At 37.8% G+C, this 19,884-nt stretch overlaps 1 protein-coding gene across 5 annotated transcripts in view; it reads right to left on the bottom strand.

Annotated features, from left to right (window-relative positions):
- TNPO3 (transportin 3) overlaps positions 1-19,884 on the bottom strand; it is a 111,207-nt gene that overhangs the window by 58,719 nt on the left and 32,604 nt on the right. Inside the window, exon 2 of one of the 5 annotated variants that reach the window (XM_026510776.4) lies at positions 10,525-10,685. The exons of the other annotated variants lie outside the window; for them this stretch is intronic. The gene's annotated coding sequence lies outside the window, so the exon portion shown is untranslated. The remainder of the gene's footprint in view (positions 1-10,524; positions 10,686-19,884) is intronic. 5 annotated transcript variants of the gene reach the window in all.

A 19,884-nucleotide genomic window follows, 5' to 3' on the forward strand; every position in this document is an offset into this window, starting at 1 on the left:
CAAATATTTGATTCTCTCTCTCTTTTTTAAAGATTTTATTTATTTATTTGACAGAGATAGAGACAGCCAGCAAGAGAGGGAACACAAGCAGGGGGAGTGGGAGAGGAAGAAGCAGGCTCCCAGCAGAGGAGCCTGATGTGGGGCTCGATCCCAGAATGCTGGGATCACGCCCTGAGCCGAAGGTGCACGCTTAATGACTGAGCCACCCAGGCGCCCCAAAGACTTGATTCTTTGAAAAGATTAAAAAAAAAATTTTTTTTGCCAAACCTTTAGCTATATTAACTAAGAAAAAAGAAATGAAAGTGGGGACTTATTATCAATTTTACAGAAATTAAAAAAAAAGATTATAAGAAATACTACGAACAACAGTATACCAACAAACTGGACACTCTAGATGAAATGGACAAACTGCCAGAAACATACACTATACCAAGACTGAATCAAGAAGAAATAGAAAATGTAAATAGACTCTACTGCTTTAACTAGTAAAAATATTGAATCAAAACCTCCCAATAAAGAAAAACCCAGGACCAGATGGCTTTACCAGTGTTTTCTACCAAACATTTAAAGACCAACTTTTCTCGCTGTTCCAAAAAACTGAAGAAGAGGAGAAAATGCTTCCTAATTTATTCTATGAAACCAGTACTACTGATACCAAAGCCAAAAATATTACAAGAAAACTACAGACCAACATCCCTTTAACATATTGATGAAAAAAAAAAAACCCTCAACAACATGTGAGCAAACCAAATTCAACAGTACACTAAAGGATTATACACCATGACCAAGTGAGATTTACTCATGGAATGCATGGGTGGTTCAACAAAAAAAAAATTTTTTTAATGTAATATACCACACATTAAAAGAATGAAGGGGAAAAAAGACAAACATCTCAACTGATGCAGGAAAAGCATTTGACAAAATGTAACACCCTTTCATGACAAAGACACTCAACAAACTAGGAAAAGAAGAAAACTATCTCAACATAAAAAAAGACTATACATGAAAAACCCACAATGAGCACCTTATTCAATGTCACTGACAGCTTCTCAAAACTCTAAGAGCAGGCACAAGACAAGGATGCCCACTTTTGCCACTTAAATTCAACACAGCATTGGAAGTTCTTATTGGAAGTTCCAGCCAAAGCAATTAACCAAGAAAAAGAAATAAAAGGTATTCAAATTGGACAGGAAGGGGTAAAATGATGGTTATTCACATATGACATGATCTTATATGTAGAAAACCCTAAAGACTTCCAAAAAACCCGTTAGAACTAATAGATGAATTCAGGAAAGTTGCAAAATACAAAATCAACACCCCAAAATTAGTTTTTATACATCAATAATGAACAATTTGAAAAGGAAATTAAGAAAGCAATTGCATTTACAACAGCATCAAAAAAGAACAGAATACTCAGGAATAAAAGAGGCAAAAAGACTTGTATACTGAAAACTACACAACACGGGGCACCTGGGTGGCTAAGACAGTTAAGCCTCTACCTTCGGCTCAGGTTGTGATCCTGGGATCAAGCTCCACATCAGGCTCCCTGCTCAGTGGGAAGCCTGCTTCACCCTCTCCTCCCTGGTTGTGCTCTTTTTTGCTATCTCTGTGGCTATCTGTCTCTCTCAAATAAATAAATAAAATCTTTAAAAAGAACTACAAAACATTCTGAAAGAAGTTAAAGATGACATCAATAAATGGGAAAATATCCTGTGTTAAAGGACTGGAAGACTTACTATTGTTGTCAATACTATCCAAAGTGATCTACAGATTCAATGCAAACCCTATCAAAATCCCAATAATGTTTCTTTCAGAAACAAAAAAGTCCATCAGAAAATGCATATGGAGGGGGGCACCCAGGTGGCTTTGTCAGCTGGGCGTCCGACTCTTGATTTGGCGTGGGTGGTAGTCTCAGGGTCGTGAGATCGACCTCTATGTCAGGCTCCCCGCTCGGCAGGGAGTCTGCTTGAAATTCTCTCTCCCCCTCTGCCTCTACCCCCCCCCATTCTCACTCTCCAAAAAAATAAATAAATCTTGAAAAAAAAAGAAAAGAAAATCCATATGGAGGGGCACCTGGGTGGCTCAGTCAGTTAAGCATCTGACTCTTGATCTCAGCTCAGGACTTGATATCAGGGTCATGAGTTCAAGACCCGTGTTTCACTACTCAAAATAAAATAATATAAAATGAACATAACTGAACATACTTTATAATGAACATATTTTATAATAAAATAAAACAAAATAAAGAAAAAGAAATAAAAAAGAAAATCCATATGGAATCTCAAGAACCCCCAAATAGCCAAAACAATCTTTAAAAAGAACAAAGTTGGAGGTCTCACATTTCCCAATTTCAAAATTTACTACAAAACCAGAATAATCGAAACAGTATGGTACTGGCATAAAGACAGATATATGGACCAATGGAACAAAAAGAGAGCCTAGACATAAACCCTCACAAATATAGCGAAATGATACTCGACAAGGGTGCCAAAACTACACAATGGGGATAGAAGAATCTCTTCAAACAGTGTTGGGAAAACTAGATATTCACATACAAAAGAAAGGGGGACCTATGTACAAAATTAACTCAAAACACATGAAGACCTAAATGTAAGACCTGAAAACTATAACTCTCAAAAGAAAACATGGGGGGGAGGGATCATGACACTGAATTTGATGGTGAATTCATGGATGTGACACTAAAAGCACAGGAAACAAAAGCAAAAATAGACAAAAGGGACAATATCAAACTTTGGAACTTTCACACAGCAAAAGAAATAATCAACAGAGTGGAAAAGCAACCTATGGAATGGGAGAGACTATTTGCAAAGCATATTTCTGATAAGGGATTAATATCTGGAATATATAAAGAACTCCTACAAGTCAAAACAAAAAACCAAGTAGCCCAATTTTAAAATGGACAAAGGATTTAAAAAGGTATTTCTTGAACAAGGATATAAAAATGGCCAACAAGCATACAAAACAGATGCTCAACATCACTAGTCATCAGGGAAATGTAAAATCAAAACCACAGTCAGATATCACTTTACACTTGTTAAATGGCCACTATCAAAAGGAAAAAAAACAGAAAGTAAGTGTTGGAAAGAATGTGGAGATGTTGGAACTCTTGTGCACTGCTATAAAACAGTACAGCCACTATGGTAAACAGTATGGAAGTTCCTCAAAAAAATTAAAAACAAGAATTACCATACGATCCAGCATTCCACTTCTGGGTATATATCCAAAAGAACTGAAAACAGAATCTTGAAAAGGTATTTACATACCCACATACACTGCAGCATTATTCACAAAAATAGCCAAAAGTTGAAAACTCATATGTATACATGGCAATGGAATATTACTCAGTCCTAAAAAATAAGGAAGTACCATTACATACTAAGACACGGGTAAACCTTGAGGACATTATGTTTTGTTTTGCCTTTTTTTTTTTTTTTTTTTTTTTGAGGACATCATGGTAAATGAAGTCAGTCACAAAAAGGCAAATACTGCATTATTTCACTTATATGAAGTATCTAAAGTAGTCAAACTCAGGGCTGGGATGAGGGTATGGCGGGATGTTTTTCAGCAGGTGTAGAATTTCAGTTATGTAGAATGGGGGGAGAGAGTTCAAGGGATCTCTTACACAACAATGTACACGTGGTTGACAATATTGTACTGTTCCCTTAGAAACTGCTGAGAGGATAAATTCATGTTATGTGTTTTTTGCCACAATAAAAAAAGTGAGGTACTGGCATTAAGACAGACACAAGACCAACAGAATTGAAAAGAGAATCCAGAAATAAATCCTTGCATACACAGTCAAATGATTTTCAACAAGGACAACAGAACCCTTATTTTACATCATACACAAAAATTAACCCCAGAAGGATCACAAACTAAATGTAAGATCTAAAACTATAAAACTCTTAGAAGAAGAAAACATTAAGGGAAAAGCTTCATGAATATTAGATTTGGCAATGATTCTTGCATCAAAAGAACATGGAACAAAGGTAAAAATAGATAAACTGGGCTGTATCAAAATTCAAAACTTCTACTTATCACCAAAGACTTGAGAAGTATAAAAAGGCCACCCACAGAATGGGAAAAGTATTTGCAAATGATAAATCTGATAATGGATTCATACCCAAAATGTTTAAAGAACTCCTATAACTCAACAACAAAAAAACCCTCAAACAATCCAACCAAAAAATGGGCAAAGGCCTGAACAGACATTTCTCCCAAAAGATATACAAATGGCCAATAAACACACAAAAATATGCTCAACATCAATAATCATTAGGGAAACGTGAAACAAAACCACAATGAGACAGCACTTCACTCTCATTAGGATAGCTACTATCAAGAAAACACAAAATACTGTTGAGGATGTAGAGAAACTGGAAAACTGCATTGCTGACGAGAATTGAAAATCATACAGTCACTATGGAAAACAGCATGGCGGTTCCTCAAAAAATTAAAAATAAAATTACCGTGTGATGCAGCAATCCTGCTTCTGAGTATACCCAAAGTAGGAACTCAGATATTTATTTTTTTTTAAGATTTTATTTATTTATTTGACAGAGAGAGACAGCCAGCAAGAGAGGGAACACAAGCAGGGGGAGTGGGAGAGGAAGAAGCAGGCTCATAGCAGAGGAGCCTGATGTGGGGCTCGATCCCATAACGCCGGGATCACGCCCTGAGCCGAAGGCAGACGCTTAACGACTGAGCCACCCAGGCGCCCCAGGAACTCAGATATTTATACACCAATGTTCACAGCAGCATATTTCAAAATAGCCAAAAGCTGAAAACAACTCAAATGCTAACTGAAAGAAGAATGGATAAACAAAATGTGGTACATACATACAATGATTATTATTCAGCCTTAAGAAGGAAGTACCATTACATGCTATAACACGGATGAACCTTGAGAACATTACACTAAGTGAAATAAACCAGACACAAAAGGACAAATACTGTATGATTTCACTAATATGAAGTACCAAGAGTAGTCAAATTCATAGAAAACAAAGTTAGAATTTTGATTGCCAGGCACTGGAATTGAAGTGAGGAAAATGGGGAGAGTTACTGTTTGATGGGTACAGAGTTTCAGTTGAAGATGAAAAGTTCTGGAGGACTGTGGTGATGGTGGTACATGAATGTGAATGTATTTAGTGCCGCTAAATGTACACTTTAAAGTTGTTAAAATGGGGGCCCCTGGGTGGTGCAGTCGGTTGAGCAACCAATTCTTGGTTTCAGCTCAGGTCATCTCAAGGTCCTGGGATCGAGCCCCACACTGGGCTCTAAGCTCAGCAAGGAGTCTGCTAAAGTTTCTCTCCCCCTCTCCCTAAGCCCCTCCCCATGACCACATGCACATGCTCTCTCCCTCTCAAATAAATAAATCTTTAAAAATAAATAAGATAAAATAGTTTAAAACGGTAAATTTTGGGGCGCCTGGGTAGCTCAGTCGGTTAAGTGTCTGCCTTTGGCTCAGGTCATGATCCCGGGGTCCTGAAATCGAGCCCCCCCCCATGGGGTTCCCTGTTCATCCAGGAGCCTGCTTCTCCCTCTGCTCCTCTCCCCTGCTGTGCTCTCTCACTCTCTCTGTCAAATAAATAAATAAAATCTTTTAAAAATTAATTAATTTTAAAAATGGTAAATTCTATGTTACGTACATTTTACCACCAAAAGAAAGAAAGAAACACAGTTTAAAATCTGCTCAATCCCTTAAAGGGATTTGGTCCTATTATAAAGACCTGCAAGAAGCAAAAGAAATCATGTCAGGGGGAAAACATCATTTATCATCCCTTCGATTTTTCATAAACAATATACCCAATATCAAACAAAAGACTAAATAACAACAACAACAAAGAGAAAAGAAACAGACAACAGAAAATAATGTACCTAGATAATGGAATGAGGACTAACACAACTATGATGTCTTAACTGAAGTGAAAAAACTTAACTAAATCACCAATAATGAAACAAAGTTTTATACTATTCCTGATGTGTTTCACTGAAAACAAATTACCAACCATGTAGTGTTCCTCCAAAAAATGTTTTACCTGAATGAAATCATGAGAAAATGATGAGATAAATCCAAATACTGGGGCATATTAAATACAGAAAAAAATGGGCTTAGATTTTTTTTTTAATGTCACTATCTTAAAAGAAAAACAGAAATACCCTGAAAAATTAAGAAGACCAACTACAAACAATGCATTTCCCTTAAATGGATCCTGGATTAGGAAAAACAAAAAAAGTTAAAAGCTCCTGGAAAATCTGAATATAGGCCGTATATTAGATAATACCATATGTCAAAGTTAAATTTCTAGGGAGTAACAATGGTTTTAGTTTAGTTTAGAAAAATGTCCCAGTCCTTACAAGAAATATGTCAGTGTTTAGGGGTACAGCATTATAAGGTCTTCAATTTACTTCCAAAAGGTTAAAAAAATACAGTCAGAAAAGGACAGAAAGAGAAAGACAGAGAGAAGCAAATGAAACACTGTCAAATTGAGGCGAAGGGTATATCAGTGCTCACTCTACAGTTCTTTCAAGTTATGAACTTTTCAAAATAATCAGTTGGGAAAAAATTAAGTAGCTGATTAATATATTTAAGGGATTAGGAGACAAACTGGAGAACATCTATTAAGAAATATAATCCATAAGAAAGAATCAAATGGAAATTCTAAAACTGAAAAATATAGTAACCGAAATTAAGAACCAAATGGAAGGGTTAAAACTGCAAATCATACAATTGAAGAAAAGATTACTATGCTAGAAACAGATCAAAAGAAAATAAGACCGAAGCACAAAATCAAAAAAGACAGAAGGGAAAGAATGGGAAGAATCCAAGTGACATGTGGGACACACTGAAAAACTTTAACATACATATAATTGAAATTCTAGATGGAAAAGAAAAAAATTGGGCGGAAGCACTACAGATAATGGCTGAGAAATTTCCAAAGTGGTAAAAGACACCAACCCAAGACTTAAGAAGCTCTACAAACGCTAAGGACAGAAAAACCAGACCTAGGCACATCATAACAACACCGTTAAGAAGCCAAAAAGGAGGGGTGCCTGGGTGGCTCAGTTGTTAAGCGTCTGCCTTTGATTCAGGTCATGATCCCAGGGTTCTGGGATCGAGCCCTGCATTAGGCTCCCTGCTCCACTGGGAGCCTGCTTCTTCCTCTCCCACTCCCCCTGCTTGTGCTCCCTCTCTCGCTGGCTGTCTCTCTGTCAAATAAATAAATAAAATCTTAAAAAAAAAAAAAAAAGCCAAAAAGGAGGGGCACCTGCATAATGCAGTCGGTTAAATCTCCCAACTCCTGGTTTCAGCTCAGGTCATGATCTCCGCGTCATGAGATCAAGTCCTGCGTTGGGCTCCGCACTCAGTGTGGAATCTGGTTAAGACTCTCTCTGCACCCTCACCGCTGTACGCACACATGTGTGCATGCTCTCTCTCCCAAATAATAAATCTTAAAAAAAATTTTTAAGGGCCAAAGAGGAAAATCTAAAGGACAGAGAAAAGAGAAAAAACAACTCAAAACATATTACCTTTAAAAGAACAACAATTAGACTGATAGCTGGCTTGTCAACATTAACAATGGGAACCAGTATCTTCAACGTACTGAAAGAAAATAACTACCAATCGGTTATTTTATACCAACCCTTCCAAAATGCAGCAAAATTAAGACATTTTAAGACCATAAAGAAAGGGGTGCCTGGCTGACTCAGTTGGTAGACTATCTGATTCTTGATCTTGGGGTCATGAGTTCAAGCCACACATTGGGTCTAGTGCTTACTTCCTTACCTGCTTGTTTGCTTGATTTGCTTACTTACTTACTAACTAAATAACATAAATAAATAAATAAATAAATAAATAAATAAATAAATAAATAAATAAATAAAAGAATGCATGAATGAAAAATTTAAGAAATAATAATAAAAGAGAAGAAGACAGTTTATAACCAACATACCCAAAAAGAAGAAAATACTAAAGGGTATTCTTCATGGTAAAGGAAAATAATTCTGGATGGAAACATGGAAATAGGAAGAAATGAAGAGTAATGGAAAAGTTAAGTATGTGAGTAAATCTTTATGGACACTGACTATATATAGTAATATCATCTTGTGGGGTTTAAAACATGAATAAAAATATCTGAGAGGAGGGATGCCTGGGTGGCTCAATTGGTTAAGTGTCTGCCTTTGGCTCAGGTCATGATCCCAGGATCCTGGGATCAAGTTCCACATCAGGCTCCTTGCTCGGCGGGGAACCTGCTTCTCCCTCTGCCTGCCGCTCCCCCTGCTTTTGTGTGTGTGTGTGTGTGTCTGTGTGTGTGTGCACTCTCTCTGACAATAAATAAATAAAATCTTTAAAAAATACCTGAGAGGAGTTCTATATCTAAGATCTACCAAGTCGGAATGAACACCGCTTTTGAGTTAACAATAAACAAAAGCAAATAAACTACAAAATAACTTCTTAAAATGCATCAGAAAGCTCAGGTCCCAGCATAATCAAGTAGACTGAAATCTAAAGACAGACCTCTAAGGAGACAGGAGGCAAGCACTGGCTCATCTGTGGCATAACAAGTGAGGAAAAGACACAGGGCACCACATAACCAAGTAATAAAAATTCTGCTAAAATTATGAACAAATTGATAAAAGCTGAGTATGGACTAGCATGAACATATAAAACCCCTGGGACTCCCAGACACAAGCGGACTTCACAACCACCTACAGGCTCCTCTCCACAGACCTCCCCCAGACACTCAGGACAAAGACTGGAGCTAAGGCAAAAAGACCAGAGAAAACCTCCTTTGGTAGTAGGATCCTGGACAGGAACCCTCAACCGCACAGAAGGCACAAAAAGCTGACCAGCTCCTCTCCCTTCCTGAACAAAAGCCTCAAGCTGTGTGGGGGCAGCAAATCCTGTCACCCTCACCACACAGGCTAAGACCTATTGCTGTTACAGACTAACAGAAGTCTCCTTACACCGAGGGAATCCTGCACGAGACCTACCAGATGCAAGGCCAAGCAAGAATGCCACAGGAGAGCGAGGCCAGGATCACTGAGAAAGCCCCACCACTGAGAACGGCAGCACTGGAACTAAGACTATGGTAGACTGGGGCAAGAGAGAACATTCCTGGCCCCCTTTCCCCCACACAAATAACCACCAAACACATCATATTCAAACTCCTGAAACACAGAGATAAGAAGAAAATATTGGAGGCGGGAATCTTTTTACATTGGCTCTATTAACAGCTCAACCACAGAACTTTGTACTATAATTACCTAGGCCTTTGTTCATCTTTTCTAACAACTGTAACTATCTCTACATCTCACAAACTCCTTTGGCCTTATGAAGTACAAGTGTATTTTAAATTACTAAATATGAAGCAAAATCACAAGATACTAACTATCATTTCCTAAGTCTGTAACACCTCTTTGCTTTTCCAGTCATGAAAAGCCCATCCTTCTACTACACAGCTAGATACTTAGGGATTGGGAATCAGCTCTAAGAACAGAATCCAAAATGGTTAGAGAGAGAAAGGGCAACAGAGAATAAGCAAATCAGGTCTTTACAGATAAAGAAAACAAAGGCCCTGAGAGGATGAGACATTTTTCATTCAGAATCCTCATTTGTAGAACTTCACATGCCTTACACAGATGGAGCCTTGGTTTTGTTTTATTTTAAATATATATTTTGTTTTAGCAGTGAGAAGAAGCTCAATAATTTCCTAGCTAAAATCTGAAGATTTAGACTTTTCAGAAAAATTTCAGTGAAGAGAACCTTAAAATCTCCCTAAATTGGGGATCTTCTGGAATGAGCTTACTTTAAAATATTACCAGTATTTCTGAAATAGGAAAAAAGTACTTAACTCCAAGCAACTAAATCACATATAAAACTTGTATCTTTTAATGCTCATTATATAGTTAACTAGGGTTTTTTTGTTTTTTAACTAAACTAAAATAGAGATGGCAGCTAATGAATTTCCTAGGATACTTCTTTGACAAACTGGTCGAAAAACTCCCAAATTGCTCTTTATGCAAATGTATCAGGTAGAACCAAAGTGAAAGAGCTGTCCTCTCATTTTAACCATCCTTATTTATCTCGATGCTGCCTCACCCACTGGTCAAATGCACCTCTCTTTTCAAATACTTGTCTTTTAGAGTAAGAATAAAATATAAGAGTGATCTCTAAAGAAACCTGGCAAACTTAAATATCACAGCTACTAAAGTAGACTGTCAATGAAAAATTACTTGGGATGACACGGCCAGTATGATATATTAAGGGGTCATAATTTATCACTTTATTTTGAATTCTAGGAGGGTTTAAGAATTGTTGACATCCAAAAACAAGTAATCTTATTTTGGTCACTGAATCATAAAGATAATGCAACCAAATCCTGGTACCCTAGACACTACAGTACACTGCTCATTGTACTTCCCCTCTGCTAAGCTGCAGAAAGAAGAAAAGGAAGGAAGGAAATGGGATTCTTGACAAGGAGAGAATAAAGCACTTACACTTCATAGGACTTTCTAGCCACAGATGCCAGGTGCTACCCACTGAAATCCAGGCTTGGACTAAGCTCCACATTTCTGAAAGGACCATCTCAACCGAAGCCTGGGGCTCAGAGTCAGCAGGAGGAAGCTGCAGCTCCCACCAGCAGCACATTTCAAAGAGGCTGCAACAAGAGAACATTTTCCATTTAAGCATCTAATTCCAGTCTTCCATTTCACAAAGCAGTAGCAGAACAGACCTTTATATCAGTCTTTTCAAAAGATATTTCCATGACTATGTGATGAATATGAAGCAGGCTATGGCCCAGCAATCCTTTCAGTAACTTACTCTAAGTCTTTCATTGTACTTCACAGCAGATCCTAAAAGTACTTGCCCTTTCCTTTTCTTTAATGGTGCTCCGTTGCTCCAAGATTCACTTCTACACTAACAGTTCTAAAACTGCCGAATCAACCTAAATCACTGAGCAGGCGGGCTGTCAACAATGCAAGCACACACCCAGATAGGAGCCTAAGGATTCATTAGCTGCCAAGAATGGGAAGCGGATTAAGGCTGCTAGTTAATCCTACAAAAAACTCCTCAAATTAAGCAGAATTACTTAAAATACTTCACTGAGGACAGAAGAGCTCTGGCAAATAGAAAATGAGGTTCTGGAAATACAAATATTTCAGTGAAATTTGAAAAGTAACATAAAAGTGTCAGGTTGCTGTACTTTTTTAAGCATTTCAATTAGTAAGTAATATATTTATTAAATACTTTTAAAGATTTACAGTGCATTGGGGGAGGAGACTAAGAGAGTGAAAAGAACAAAACAAAACCCCCCAAAAACTATCAGTCCAAGAACACAAAGCTTTAGACATATACCCTATAACAACGTGGTAAAGAGCTAGAAAACCAGAATTTCCCAAATCAAGAAAAAATCATTCCCATGAGACAGATTAAAAAAAAAAAAAAAAAGCCTAATTTACCTGAAACAGAGAAAGTAACTTTTTTTTTTTTTTTTAAGATTTTATTTATTTATTTGACAGAGAGAGACAGCCAGCGAGAGAGGGAACACAAGCAGGGGGAGCGAGAGAGAAAGAAGCAGGCTCCCAGCGGGAGAGCCTGACGTGGGGCTCGATCCCAGAACTCCAGGATCACGCCCTGAGCCGAAGGCAAACGCTTAACGACTGAGCCACTCAGGCGCTCCCAGAGAAAGTAACTTTTTAAGTTGGTCAACTATCTTAAGCCTTTGTATCTAATCTTTTATGAGAATTTTCCAAACTTACGACAAGCTGCCAGGTCTGTCACGAGTTACTTGCTGATGATTCTCTTTGGAGGGAAAGAAAATGGTCTGAAGGAATATTAAGAAAAACATAACTATGGGGCCTAAAAGATAACCATTACTACCTAAAAATGGTATTTTTCAAAATAACTTGTTTTGTAAGATGGCTTGAAATGCAGAAACCATGATGAAATGAACTTAGCTAAAACGTTCACAGCAGTGGTAAGTAAACAGCTCCCATCTCCAGCAGCAGAGTATAAATGAAAAAGAGTCAAATAAAGTCCCCCCAGCAGGCTCCCATACCCATAGAATACCCTTGTGTGCATTAAATAACTTTTCTAGAAGTAAAAAGGCTCATTTATAGAGACAAATTCAGCCAACTTAAACATTTTCACAGCCATCTCCATAATAACTAAATAATTAAAAGGGAGATACTATTTCCCTTATGTGAAGGAAGAGATTCCTAGCTAAAAATAATTCTTTAAAGGATCACAAGCTATTCAAAGTCCACAAGAAATTTCCAAACACTCTTCAAGCCAACTTTCAGAAGACTGTAGCACCCATATGCACTGTTCTATCTTGATTTCAATGAAAGGAATCAGTAAGACCAAATAACAGCACTGAACCCTGTGGCCTCCTCAGTTTCTGATGAGATCCCCATGTTTCTGGGACAAGCATTTTCAAACAATCCTAAGTCCTAATGAACTCTGTCAAATGAAATTTGGCTCAAATTTGTGACTGTCAGTCACACATAATATGATACTGAGAAATTGTGCCAAAATATTTTCATGACAAGTGTAAAAAATCCCTATCCAAGTTTAAAATCCTCAATAACCGAAGTACGTGAATGTTAACCTCAAGAATGGCCCTGAAAAAAGATAAATAAATCTGGATCCATAAAATCAACTTTGTTTGGTAGTGACTGAAGCACGCATTCCTTGGTAATCACGTTGCTTGCTGTGGGCCTTACTAATTATACTAGGCAGTTCTATTTTAAAAGAAGAAAATACCAAGCTTGAAACCATTTGAAACAAAGCCGAGGTAAGTACTTCCTAAAAGTAAAAAATATAGAAAACTTATTTCTTTTAATCACTGGTCTCTATTCCTGCCCATCTGAGCCAAGTTTTATAACAACTCATACAAACCAGAAGAATGAGAATATTATCAGACATATTAAGCATATGTTAACACTGTGCTGAAGATTCAAGTTTTTCAATCTTATAGGAATGTGAAATGTCTAGCTTAAAGTATTGTAAAAAAAAAAAAAGCACTGAAGTGTTAGAAAACTCTGAATCCTTATATAAAAAACATGTACATTTTCAGTTCTAATTCCAAGTATATTCTTTTGTTATGGGGCTACTTAAATAGTATTATACTATGGCTGAAACAGAAAACAATGAATACAGAGGAAAAACTGAAAAGAACTGTGCTATGGGCTTGAGAAAAAAAGAAGTAAAACACATAATGTAAACTCCATTAACAGAAAATTTCTTACCAAAAGAAAAAAAACACATGTATAATATTGTCATTTTGGAAACTCTACCAGAAAGGAAAATTAAGTCAGTATTTTTTAAAAAATTTTTAAAGATTTTATTTATTTATTTGACAGAGAGAGACAGCCAGCGAGAGGGAACACAAGCAGAGGGGAGTGGGAGAGGAAGAAGCAGGCTCCCAGCGCATCAGGGATCCCGATGCGGGGCTTGATCCCAGGACCCTGGGATCATGACCTGAGCCAAAGGCAGACGCTTAGAGAGTGAGCCACCCAGGCACCCCTAAGTCAGTATTTTTAAGAGTTCTGGATGCCAAACACTACAAAGCATTCCCCTTTAGCAGCACTATGAACTTCCAATAAAGAGAAATAAAGCTTCTATCTGAGACTTCACCTGTACAGCAGTAAAATACTCTCTGGTAGTATTTCAGTACCAGGGTACAAGCAAGAAAAATACAGGAGAGGTAATCCGAGCAATCTTGACTTCCCATGAATTAAATTTGTTTTTAAGTTCAACAGAGCTTAAAATTCTCTAAAATCTGGAAAACAGTATGGCGCTTCCTCAAAAAAACAAACAAACAAAAGCAGAATTACTGTATGACCAGTAATTCCCTTTCTGGATATATACTCAAAAGAACTGAAAGCAGGGACTCCAAAAGGTATTTGTATGCCCATGCTCATAACAGCATTATTTGCATTAGCCGAAAGGTAGAAGCAGCCTGAGTGTTCACTGACAGATGCGTGGATAAACAAAATGTGGTACATACATTATTATTCAGCCTTAAAAGAGGATGAAATACTGACAAATGATACACCATGGATGAACCCTGAGGACATTATGCTATGTGAATAAGCCAGTCCAAAAGTTCAAATACTGTATGATTCCATTTATATGAGGTACCTAGAGTAGTGAAATTCACAGAGATAGAAGCAGGCTGCTAGGGGCTGGGGGACGGGGAGGGAAAAATGGGGAGTTAACTACGTTTAATAGGTAGAGTTTCAGTTTTACAAGATGAGAAAGTTTGGAGATGGATGGTGGTGATGGATGTACAACAACATGAATGTACTTAAACCCGTTAATCGGTACACTTTAAAATGGTTAAATGGTGAATTTTATGTTATGTACATTTCACCGCAATTTTAAAAAAGGAATGAACATGAATGAACCTTAAAGACATATGCTAAGTGAAATAAACAAGACACAAAAGTACAAATAGTATATGATTCTACTTATATAAGGTACCTGGAATAGTCAAATTCATAGACAAAAAAGTAGAAAAAGTGCTGCCGGGGCTGGAGAGGAGAGGGAATGGAGAGTTATAATTTAATGGGTACAGAGTTTTAGTCCGGGAAGATGAAAAAGTTCTAGAGACCAGTGGTGGTGACGGCTACACAACAACATGAATGTTCTTAACGCCACTGAACTGTATACCTAAAAATGGTTATTTATGTTAAGAATATTTTACAATAAAAAAAAATCGATGCAATCTATTTTTCCATTTCCCTTACAGACATCAGTGCAACCAACATGAAAAAAAAAATGAAGAACTATGTGGAAAGTTTTGGAAGAAAACTGTATTATAATTAGAAAATGCAGCACTGCCCTGATAATTTTATATCCTGAATCGCACTACCAACTCTGGTCCAAGGGCTGGGAAGACAAGAAATAAATTAATCCAAACATGGATGAATGCCACCGGCTAACAGACTACCATGCCAACATAAATACCATCACAAATTCTCATTCATAGTCTCCAATGCACCAAAGACATGAATTGTCCATATCTGCACTAAGACTTGGAATGTGGCAAATAAGGAACAGATTTTAACTTTCATTTAATTTTAATTAATTAAAGTAGCCACAATAGCCATCTGGCTAATGGCTACCATATTAGATGATACAGCCAGATTCTTAAACTCTGGAATAAAGGTCTCTGGTTTGTATCGTTTATGTTTCCATTTTCCAGCAAACCAAGCCATACAGTATTCCTGTTCGTTGAATTAACTGATCCACAGAATTTGTAGATGAACACTTCTTTTTTCTAGAAGGCTTTCCTTTCAAAAGCATGTCATGTTTTAAGAGTCACTTACTGGAGGATAAAAGCATAAGCATAAAAAAAGCCCAGATTTTCAGACAAGTCAGGTCAATAACCGCAATTGCTAAAAGAAAAACCAAAGACCCTAGGTTTTTAGAACTAGGCTAAAGAACCAAGAAATTCCGGAGAGGAAGATTATTAAGAAAGAAATCTGAAGCTGAAATTCCATGACCCATGGCTTTCCTGACAGGATATTTAGAAGAAAATTCCCAAGGGTATGTGACAAACCAAACATGACAATGTCAACTTAGTCCATCAGAGCATGATTTCATATGACATATGCTTTTTATGATTTCATCATTCCTTTTCAGTTTCCAGACTTAACTATAAAATTTTTGAGCTAATCTCTGACCCACAGATTGTCTCTATAAAAGTAGTCTCCTTATAATCTAAGTTACAAACTTAGAACAAATGTGTAGCATAATTCATTAGCTGTATAAAGAGACAGTCTTTCCTTCTATAGCTTTCTACACTATCTACTCGTTTGGGTTACCAGAAGCGGACAAAGTATTCAGAACAGTTCACTGTTAGATAGGCTTCCTTTAAGATCTGTCTCAAAATAACCTGCTTTATTTTAAAACATTTTGGGTATCAGTGATACCCACCTATCACATAAATCAAAACCATGGCTGTAGGTTGCTTCCAAGAATTTTGTCAGAAAAAGTTTCGAGTAATGAATATAGATTCTTCGGCAAATGGCTGTTCTATATAAATATTAGAGAAAGAGAAAAGATGCTAACTCATAGCATGGACTAAACTGTATCTAAATTATATACCCTTAAACCAAATCTATTGTCACCAGGTCATCAGAGCTCTACTAAATGACGTTAAGATTAGTAAAGAGTGTTGGAGGGAAGTGATACATTTTTTTCAAAATGTATATTCTTCAAAATGGTTTTCAAACAAACCAAGCAAACTCGTTCCTTAACAACAAACTTGAAATTAAAACACTATGCCTGTTACTACACTAGAATAGACTTCTAGTCTGTACCTAGTGACTACTTTGAGAAAGCCTTTTTGAGTCAGAAAGTTCCTCTCCCTTCCTGTACCTAAGTCTTTCAAAGAATAAAATGAGGACAATATAAATTTATCTCACAATGGTTGTGTTTTTTTCCCCTAAAGGTTTTAATTATTTATTTGAAAAGAGTGAGAGAGAGCACAAGTGGGAGGGAGAGGGAGAAGCAGACTCCCTGCTGAGCAGGGAGCCCGACAAGGGACTTGATCCCAGGACCCTGAGATCATGACCTGAGCTGAAGGCAGGCACTTAACGGATTGAGCCACCCAGATGCCCCTCATAAAGGTTGCTTTTTTAAAAAAGGATGGAAAGACTGAAAACAGAACATCACAGAGGCTGCATAATATTATTTTCAGCTACCCGTGGGTATGGTAGAGAGAGGCAGCAAAAATAAATGAAATTCATAAAAACGAATTTGAGATATCCAACTATCCCTTCAGAGATGCCTACAAGTAACTATTCATTCAACACACATTTTTTTTAAGACTTTATTTATTTCTGAGAGAGAGAGAGCACAAGCAGGGGAAGGAGCAGTGGGAGAGGGACAAGCAGACTGAGCACAGAGCCTGATGTGAGGCCCTGAGATCATGACATGAGCAGAAACCAAGAGTCAAACACTTAACCCACTAAGCCGCTACCCAGGTACCCCTCAACACACATTTTTAAGAACCTGTGTGTCGGGCATCTTGATCACTGCTTTCTTAATAACCATTAAATTATTCCTTCAACTGTATCATATAAACAAATAAAATGACTCTACAGTCTAGGAGGGGGAACAAAACAGATTTTTGAAAAGGTAAAAAAAATTACAAATGCAGTTATGTAAAGTGCTCCAGGTGTTCAGTGGAGGCAGAAATGATTTTCATTTGAAGAGAATCAGTTAAGACTTCAAGGAGAAAGAACTTAGGCTGGGCTTTGAAAAGATGGGTTAGTTTCTTCATTTGAAGACTGGGAAAGAGTAAAAGCACAGAGGTATGAAAAAATTAAAGAAATAACAAAATTGGACAGAGGAAGCACTCCCTACCACCTCCACTCTCCCTCCCCACCATAACCATTTGCTTACTATGGGAAACACTACAGCTGTATGAATGCTGATGGGAAGGACCCAGTAGAGGGAGTCTGAAGATGCTACTGACAGACAGGATAACCAAAAGATCAAGGTGCCTAAGAATTCAGAAAAGGAGATGCAGAGCACCCAGACCTAAGAGGAGAAGGGAGACACGGTTGGCTACACCTATGCTGAAGTTTTACCAAATCAGAGGTGAAGGGCTGATGGTACAGTGTATTTAAGAAAATTACTAGAATGATAGATCTTGTAATCCAAATTAGACAGAAGTAAAGATAAGACCTAATGAAGAAACAATAGGAGCCAGTCAACTGAATACGGTTTTGATGAAATTCAAGAACTAATTCAGGGATTTGTTTAACACATTTGTTTGCTCACAGGTCTCTTCCAAAAATCCACTAAAATCGAAGTAAAGAGATTTTTAAAAATTGGGGGGGGGGGAGTGCCAAAAAGGACAAAAAGAATGGAAACATGACTGATATCAACAAAACTGTGAAAATTAGAATGCTAATAGAGGAGTTAACGGTCTTAGCAGGTCTGAAAAAGTTGAAGGAAGGACAGGATGAGAAAGCGGAAGCCAAGGGTGCAAAATGATTCACTCTGCGAAATCCCAGTTACGCTCATGAATTTAAAGTACCAGGTACATCTGAAGGCAGAGGCACAGGAGGAACAAAAACACAAAGGAGTGGGTTCAAAATCTGTATAAGCAGTTACACTGAGACTTTCCTCCTGAGTGGCCAGGGTACTATCCTCCCACCATCACAGAAGACTCAAGATTTACTTTGGAAAGATTGACACAGAGGGACTCTGGACTGTTGGCCAAAAGACTCACCTAAGGACAAGAATACCATACTGAAAATAGATTAAAGCCTACAAATTAGTGGTAAGATCCATCCCCTGGTTCATTCTCTCACCTGCCACTGGCAGCCCCATTTATGTCCAGAAGATTGCTCTCAGGGGCGCCTGGGTGGCACAGCAGTTAGGCGTCTGCCTTCGGCTCAGGGCATGATCCCGGCGTTATGGGATCGAGCCCCACATCAGGCTCCTCCGCTATGAGCCTGCTTCTTCCTCTCCAACTCCCCCTGCTTGTGTTCCTTCTCTCGCTGGCTGTCTATCAAATAAATAAATAAAATCTTAAAAAAAAAAAAAAAAAACAACCCCCCAGAAGATTGCTCTCAGGATAAAAGTGGTCCAAGAAAAAAAGACCAACAGAAATACGAGAAGGGGGGCGCCTGGGTGGCTCATGGGCACCTGGGTGGCTCAGTTGTTAAACGTCTGCCTTCAGCTCAGGGCGTGATCCCGGCATTCTGGGATCAAGCCCCACATCGGGCTCCTCCGCTGGAAGCCTGCTTCTTCCTCTCCCACTCCCCCTGCTTGTGTTCCCTCTCTCGCTGGCTGTCTCTATCTCTGTCAAATAAATACATAAAATCTTTAAAAAAGAAAAAAAAAAAATACGAGAAGGGGTAAAGGTTCCCTTCTCAACTAGCCATCAAATGGGGGAGCAATCCAAGAAAAGATCATGGGATCCAGGATTCAATGCATCTGACATAAGAAAGAGAATGTAATTCCCTAGGAGTGTTGAACAGAGACCCCAGGACAATAATTATTCAAGAAATCTAGAGAATAACAAGGTCAGATTGGAGAAGGAAGATGGAGAACTCTAGGGAGAGGTTTCCTTCTACCAAAAAAAATAGGAAAGAGATTACCAATCTGAACATACTAAGAGGATATTTATATACTCACAGAGAATTTTGAACAAATTAAAGATATACAGAAAATGAAGCAAATGTGAAAAAAAAAAAAGAGAAAAAGGTAATGACTACCACCAGAAAAAAAAAGTTGCACAAAAAAGGAAAAATCACCATGTTATATATACTACGCGGCTCACAATGTATCTTGTGTGTATTTAACCAAAACTGATATAACTATGTTAGAGAGATGCAACAGAAGAAAAGGTGGAGGGAGCCCAAATCCTCATCTTTCATAGAAGAAAGTCTAAACATAACTGCTCTTTTACATCCTAGGCCGCCTTCTTGTAGTTTCCATTTTATAACTTTTTAAAGTTTTAAAAGTTTCTTTTAAAATATTTTAAGTTTAGGGATGCCTGGGTGGCTCAGTTGATTAAGTGTCTCTCTTCGGCTCAGGTCATGATCCCAGAGACCTGGGATCAAGTCCCACATCCGGCTCCCTGCTCAGTGGGGAGCCTGCTTCTCCCTCTCCCTGCTGCTCTCCGTGCTTGTGTGCTGTCTCTCGTTTTCTCTCTCTCTGGCAAATAAATAAATAAAATCTTTAATAAATAAATAAATAAACAAAATAAAATATTTTAAGTTTAAAAAATGTAACTATGTAATTTTTTTTTTTTTAATTGAGAGAGGGAGCGTGTGACTGAGAGGTTGAGGGGCTAGGAGAGAGAGAACCTTAAGCAGGCTCCACAC

This window comes from Ursus arctos, unplaced genomic scaffold (assembly GCF_023065955.2).
Source record: "Ursus arctos isolate Adak ecotype North America unplaced genomic scaffold, UrsArc2.0 scaffold_3, whole genome shotgun sequence".
Taxonomy (NCBI): domain Eukaryota; kingdom Metazoa; phylum Chordata; class Mammalia; order Carnivora; family Ursidae; genus Ursus; species Ursus arctos.